General features: G+C 42.9%; 1 long non-coding RNA gene across 1 annotated transcript in view; it reads right to left on the reverse strand.

Moving 5' to 3' along the window:
* Nucleotides 1-361: 361 nt before the first annotated feature.
* The window catches only part of LOC102497035 (uncharacterized), a 16,747-nt gene continuing 9,676 nt past the window's right edge, over nucleotides 362-7,432 (reverse strand). The window contains exon 4 of the long non-coding RNA XR_333423.2: nucleotides 362-731. This is a non-coding gene — a long non-coding RNA (uncharacterized LOC102497035). The remainder of the gene's footprint in view (nucleotides 732-7,432) is intronic.

Raw genomic sequence — 7,432 nt, forward strand, 5'->3', positions numbered from 1 at the left:
TGAAGAAATGAGAAAGTTGAATAAAATAACAAGTAGTCTGAGAACACCAAAGAGCAATTAAGGTTTCTAAAGTCAAAGGGCCAAGATATTAGGGAGGAGAAAGATGTATGAAGAGAGTATGAGAGATGGTTTACCGCGGTTCGAGTCCCGGACCCGGTGGCTTAAAACTCATGCCGGGCGCGTGTGTGTGCGTGCCCAAGATCCTGAGAGGAGAATGGAGGAGAAGGGATTGCAGCGTGGCCATCCCCCCTGGGGGGTGACTTCTTGCTTTCTGTCTTTCTGGCAAGCACATGCGCCCTATAGCAAAAACTTCAAAAAAGAAAGAAAAGAAAGAAAATTCCTTTCTTTACGATCGTTCTTGTCCTCTGGGAACAGTAGCTGATGCAGGTCCTGCTGTGGGATTTGGAACTCAAACAGAAAGTGGCAGCTCATTGCTTGCCACAGTTGGCAAAAAACTGGAGTTCAAGATCCAAGGTTGCCAGGACTTATGGGCCGTAAATGCAGAGAAGAGCGAAGAGCGAGCTAAAGAGAGTGGAAACTGCATGTTGTTTCTCTTCAAAGCATTTCTCGATTTCTAAGTTGGGCATGTGAAGAGTGAGATGCCATGACACCAAACAAAAGCAGCTGCTAGGAGGCTCCAGCACTGTCTTCCTGGTGCTGGGTAGACACGTCTTGCAGTTCAGGCCACCGAGGAGGAGGAGTCCTGCAAACATCTCAGATTAGCGGAGACCCTGAAGATCAAGCCATAGCAGAAGGGCAAAGTCAGGAGACGAGGCCTCACATCAGTGACGCAGGCTCAAATGGCCTTACTACCTACTGGGGTGCACATATACTCAATATATTTGCAAAGCAAATAAAGCCTTTTTTTTGCTATAGGGCGTGTACGCTCGCCAGAAAGACAGAGAGAGACAGAGACAGAAAGTGAGAAATCATCCCCCGGGGGGATGGTCACGCCACAATTCCTTCTCCTCCATTCTCCTCTCGGGATCTTGGCACATATGCACATGCGCCCGGCGTGAGTTTAAGCCACTGGGTCTGGGACTCGAACCGTAGTCGACTACATGGGAATCTAGCAACATACCCATTATGCCAACTGCTGGCCTTTCTGGAGGAAGAAAACACATTCCAACTTTTTTTTTTTTTTTGAGAGATTTTTGCTATAGGGTGCATGCACTTGCTGGAGAGACAGAGAGACGAGACAGAAAGCGAGACATCACCCTCTAGGGGGAATAACCACACTGTCATCCCTTCTTCTCCATTCTCCTCAGGATTTGGGCATGCATGCACACACACACACACACACACACACACACACACACACACACACACAGCTTGAGTTTCAAGCTGCTGGGTCCAGGCCTCGATTTGCAGATGGCCATGTGGGAGTCCAGTGCCTTAACCACCATGCCACTTGCTGGTCCAGGCCCACACGTTTTGCATTCAATCCATGGTTACCAGGGAAGGAATTTAAAAGGGAGGAGACATTGGCTGGCAAGATGAGCAAAGGTGAGTTCCTGCTGTGTCCGAGAACTCGTCTGGAGCCAGACATGGTCCCTGTGGGAGGGAGAGCTGTCCTGAAGCCATTTTAAGACCTTAGTGCAAGGGTGGGTGGGGGAAGCAATGGACTCCAGCCATGATGGTCTCCAAGGGGAGCTGCTGGTAGACCAGAGGCTGAAGAGGAACAGCCAGTGCCATTGGGAAAAAGGCCATCATCCTCTTTGGAAGATAGGTGGAAGACCAGCAGTTGGCATAATGGCTATGTTGATGGACTCCCATGTGGTTGACCGCAGTTCGAGTCCCAGACCCGGTGGTTTAAAACTCACGCCAGGGCATGTATATGTGTTCCCAAGATCCCAAGAGGAGAATGGAGGAGAAGGGATTGCGGCGTGGCCATCCTCCCTGGGGGATGACTTCTCACTTTCTGTCTCTCTGTCTCTCTGTCTCTCTCAGTCTTTCTGGTGAGTGCATGCACCCTATAGCAAAAACTTCTCCAAAAAAGAAAAAAGAAAAAGACAAGTGGGCAGTTTCTTACAAAACCAAACATATTCCTTTTTTAAAAATAAATTTTACTTAAAAAAATTTTTTTTTTATATATTCAATCACTATACACCACTTAGATTGTAAAGTGAATTTTCCAACACAAATGCAGTTCACAGCAGTCCAGTTGGGGATCCCATACGCATTGTCATCAACAGCTAAAAATCCATTTCTGTGTCCCATAAATGTCTTGCCTCTCTATTTTTCTCCTTAATGTCTTTATTCAGAGACTTTCCTTCTCCCACTCTCTTCCCACACTGTATCCAGTATCCTTAACCATTTTCCATGTTTCTATAGCCTCTGATCTTTCGGTTTCAGCCATAAAGTGTGGACATAGTCTAACTATACGATTCTACATCACATTCCTTGATATTTACCTGAAAGAGGCGAGAACTTATCCACACACAGATGCTTATAGCATCCTGAATCGTAACTGCTAAAATTTGGAAGCAATCAAAATGTCCTTGAGTTGGTGAATGGATACAAAATCTGGGCTATAGTCAGACAAAGGAATATTACTGAGCACTGAAAAATGAGTGTTAAAAGCTTTTCACGTCATGAAGAGACATGCAGGAAATTTAAGTACATATTGTAAAGTAAAAGAAGCCAGTCTGGAAAGGCTTCTTCATACTTACCCTACGATTCCAATGATATGGCATTCTGGAAAAGGTGAAACTATGGGGACAGGAAAAAGAGCAGTGGTTTCTGGAAGTTTGAAGGGATTGAGAGATAAGCAGGTAAAGCAGTGAGGGTTTTTAGGGCAGTGAAACTGCTCGGCATGATGTTACAAGAGTGGACACATAACATTATGTATTTCTCAAAACCCATGGGATAGACAATGCTAAAGTGAAGTCTGCAGACTTTGGGTTAGACTGATGTGTCAAAGTAGGCTCACAGATGGTTACAAATGTACCACGCTAGCAGAGGATGTTGAAATGGAGGGTGGTGGTGGAGACGATACATACGTTGGCCACATCCTTATCTTCCTGAACTTAAAATTATGTCTGTATCTTCTCAATTTTTTTCTTAAAGGTTATTTATTTATCTCTTCTGAGAAAGAGAAAGAGAGGGAGGAAGAGACAGTTGCCTTCAACAGGGCCATGATCCAACCTCAGTCTCAGTCAGTCTGGCTCATGGACCAGATAGGTGTGCCTGGCATACTCAGGGGGGGTCCTGGAACGTGGACCCAGACTCTTTCCTATGTGGGTCCAGTTATGTTAGCACTGCGCCACTGCCTGACCCATTTGCTGTGAACTAAAAGCTAGAACAAAACAAATCTTTATATATAATATATTTATATACATACACGTATGTAGAAGACCTCATCCATCTCTGTGACTTGCAGATAAAAAAATCTAACAGGAGAATCTCTGAAGTGCCCACCAAGTGTCTAAGAGAAAGAAGCAGCCAACCAACCATACTTCTGGCATAAAGATGGCCTTGCTGCGGTGTGATTCCTTTTCCTAATCCTGTCTCCCCTGGTCCTGATGGAGGAAGGATGACAGGCTGCAGATGGCAAGCTACGGTAGGAAGGGAAGGCTGAGAGGAAAGGAGGAAAAGAGAACAATACCCAGATTTCCCCCACAGGTGGCTGGAGGAGAGGAGATCTGATATTAAACCATAGAGCTTTGACTATTGTCAGGGACTGGATAATTTAGTTTCTGAATTGAGTCTGTGCTTGCAACTTAAAGGAGAGTAGGACCCAAGAGTGAGCTAAAATACCATTGCAGTGACCATCGAAGGCCTCCAGGCAGTTGAAGAAACAAACACGAAGAATCCCTGGAGGAAAGCATTTCTCTGCAATCTTCTCTGAATTCTCATGTTTTAAATTCACCTGTACATGAACTCAAAAATGACAAACTCTCAAGAGAGCAAGTCCTAGCTGGAGGGAATTAGGAGAAGTAAGCAGGTTTAGACCATCAATGACTTTAGACTTTCACCCTCTTAGAGACAGGATATAAACTATGAAAAAAAATTTTTTTGTTGGACAGGTTTTTTCTATAGGGCGTGTGCGCTCGCCAGAAGGACAGAGAGAGACAGAGAGACAGAAAGCAAGAAATCACCCGCCAGGGGGGATGGCCACACCGCAATCCCTTCTCCTCCATTCTCCTCTCGGGATCTTGAGCACGCACACACACGTGTCCGGTGTGAATTTTAGGCCACCAGGTCCGGGAAGCGAACCGCGGTCAACTACATGGGAATGCAGTGACATAGCCATTATGCTAACTGCTGGTCCCAAGGAGCATGTATATTTTAAAACCATATATTATGTACAAATGAAAAGATAATTCATGAAGTAGAGGAAAATGCCTGAAGATAATACCACATAGAACAAGGAGCAGAAAACCTGGAAGGCAGGTACATAGCCTTTAGAATATGAAATGAAAAGGCCTGATGTATGTCTACTCAGAGTTCAAATGAGAGATTAGAAAGGATGGGGAGGGAGATGTTTGGAGAAAGGGTGTCTACAAATTTTCCCGATGGTAAAAGAAATTCTTTCATGGGTATAGGAAAAACAAGCAGGGTAGGTAAAATAGAGTCCGTACAGTAGGTCACTGATACATGTAGTATAAGTGACAAAAAAAAAAAAAGACCTTAAAATGATCTAAAAAAAAGAGAAATCAATTACAAAAGAAAAAAAACGATTAATGTCAGAATCCTCATCAGCAATAACGAAAAGCCAGGGGCTTAAAAAAAAAAATAAAATCTTCTGAATGACATGAGAAAATAACTAAAATTAGAGTCAAAAATTATGTCTGGAAATGAGAAAAATAATATAAATTTTTGGGAACCAGCAGTTAGCGTAATGGCTATGTTGCTGGCCTCCCACATAGTCGACCGCGGTTCACGTCCCGGACCCGGTGGCTTAAAACTCATGCCGGGTGCGTGTGCGTGCGTGCCCAAGATCCCGAGAGGAGAATGGAGGAGAAGGGATTGCGGCGTGACCATCCCCTCTGGGGGGGTGATTTCTCGCTTTCTGTCTCTGTGTCTCTCTCTGTCTGTCTGGCAAGCGCACACGTCCTATAGCAAAAAACTCTCAAAAAAAAAAAAAACAACACACACACACAGAGGTTAACTATGAAGTGTTAAAAGATTCAATTTACTAGAAGTACGTAAAATTCTGAGAACCAGCAGTTAGCGTAATGGCTATGTTGCTGGCCTCCCACATAGTCGACCGCGGTTCACGTCCCGGACCCGGTGGCTTAAAACTCATGCCGGGTGCGTGTGCGTGCGTGCCCAAGATCCCGAGAGGAGAATGGAGGAGAAGGGATTGCGGCGTGACCATCCCCTCTGCGGGGGTGATTTCTCACTTTCTGTCTCTGTGTCTCTGTCTGTCTAGCGAGCGCACGCGCCCTATAGCAAAAACCTCTCCAAAAAAAAAAAAAAGAAGTATGTAAAATTCTAAATTTATATTCACCTAATCAAAGGATACAAAATATTGAAAGTAAAAATCCACAAAAGGCTAAGGAGAAATAGATAAACTTTTCATTGTTATTTAGTATTTGATTGGTTAAAAAGACAGAAACGAGGACAGAGAAGGTGTGAGAATATGACAAACAATTTGACTTAAACTGTGTACATTGAGCTTTGTACTTAATCATGCTAGTAACTGAAGAACACATCGTGTTATTAAGAGCACGTGGTAGCATTAAAAAACATTGATGTTTACTAATCCTGAAAGGAAGCCTAGAAAAACTTCATAAATTGCTAACAGGGCTATATAACATAGAATATACGAAAAATGCTAATTACCAAAATGGGAGGAGAAAGCCGAAATAATGGAAGGAAAAGCGAAATGATTATATGCAAAAAGAACAAAGGTTAAGAAATGAAAGAACTGGGGTCAGCAGGTAGTATGGTGGTTAAGGCCCTGAATTTTCCCATGCTGGACCACAGTTTGAGTCCTTGCACCGGTGGCTTGAAAATCATGCTGGGAGTGTGTGTATGTGTGTGCCCGAAATCCCGAGAGGAGAATGAAGGAGAAGGGATTGCTGCATGGCCATCCTCCCTGGGGGGTGATTTTTCATTTTCCCTCTCTCTGCTTTTTTAAGGCAAGGGCAGGCACCCTGTGGCAAAAACCTTAAAAAACAAACAAACGAACAAACAAACAAAAAACATAAAACAAAAACAAGGAACTAAGGAGCTAACTTAATTCTGGGCACAGAGGAGGAAGAAATATCAGTAAGCCCAAGAAAGTAAAAGAGAGAAAAAAATTAAAACAAAGAAAAGAGAAGAAATGAACAAAATGTGGCCAACATTTAGCAGTGACTGGCACGTTAAAATTATTAGCAGAGAAAGTCCAGAGATTTTTATTGGGTATTTTGTGTTATCCCTATTTTTCTGTACACCCAATTTATGTTCTAATGAATATTCACTTACAAACATCTTTCAACATCTTTCTGATTATTTTCTTTTCTTTTAAGAGGTTTCGCTATAGGGTGTGTGCGCTCACCAGACAGACAAAGAGAGACAGAGAGACAGAAAGCGAGAAATCACCCCCCAGGGGGGATGGCCACACCACAATCCCTTCTCCTCCATTTTCTTCTCAGGATCTTGGGCATGCATGCACATGCACCCGGCGTGAGTTTTAAGCCACCGGGTCTGGGACACGAACCGCGGTCGACTACATGGGAGTCCAGCGACATAGCCATTACGCTAACTGCTGGTCCCTCTGATTATTTTCTTAAGATACGTCCTTATATGTAAAAACATTCAGTGAAAAAATAAGTACGATGTTTAAGGCTTTTCATTCTCATTTTCAAATTGATTACCAGAAAAGCTCATTCCGTCCATCCTAGGAGTGAGACAAGAGGTGTTTCTGTTGGAAAAACAAAAAAAATGTGTGTGTGTATCCCAATTTGCTGAGGTGTGGGAATATGGAAATAGTATTTCACTGTTGTTTTAATTTGCATTTATTGGATTAGGGCTCTTTACTTGATGAATGTTCCAAACGACACTTCTGTAATTCTAGTCCCACTTGCTAGCTCCTCCCATCATTGCAGGCAGGGGTCTCATTTCCATCCCTGGCGGATATAGCTCACCAGTTCTTCCAACCATTTATCACAGGAAGTAGTTTCCAGAATAGGTTGTCCTATTCTGAATGTGTTCCAATTTGTCATTGTCCCTCTTAAAATATGGCGCCAGAATTGAATGTCATACTCCATGTGTGGTCAGACCAGCTGGTTTGTGTGCCAAAGAATAAGATGGTTCAATTATAATGTGTTTTCTTTTTTGAGAATCCATTAGTGTGCTGTTCCCTATGCATTTCTATTGAATCTTGCAGTGATTTAGAATGGATTTAGACCAGAGTAGTTTTTGACTAAAAAGCTCTTTTTTTTTTTTTTTTGGAGAGTTTTTTTTTTTTTTTTTTTTTTTTTTTTTTTTTTTTTTTTAT

This window comes from Tupaia chinensis, unplaced genomic scaffold (genome assembly GCF_000334495.1).
Source record: "Tupaia chinensis unplaced genomic scaffold, TupChi_1.0 Scaffold000048_1, whole genome shotgun sequence".
NCBI classification, from domain to species: Eukaryota; Metazoa; Chordata; class Mammalia; order Scandentia; family Tupaiidae; genus Tupaia; species Tupaia belangeri.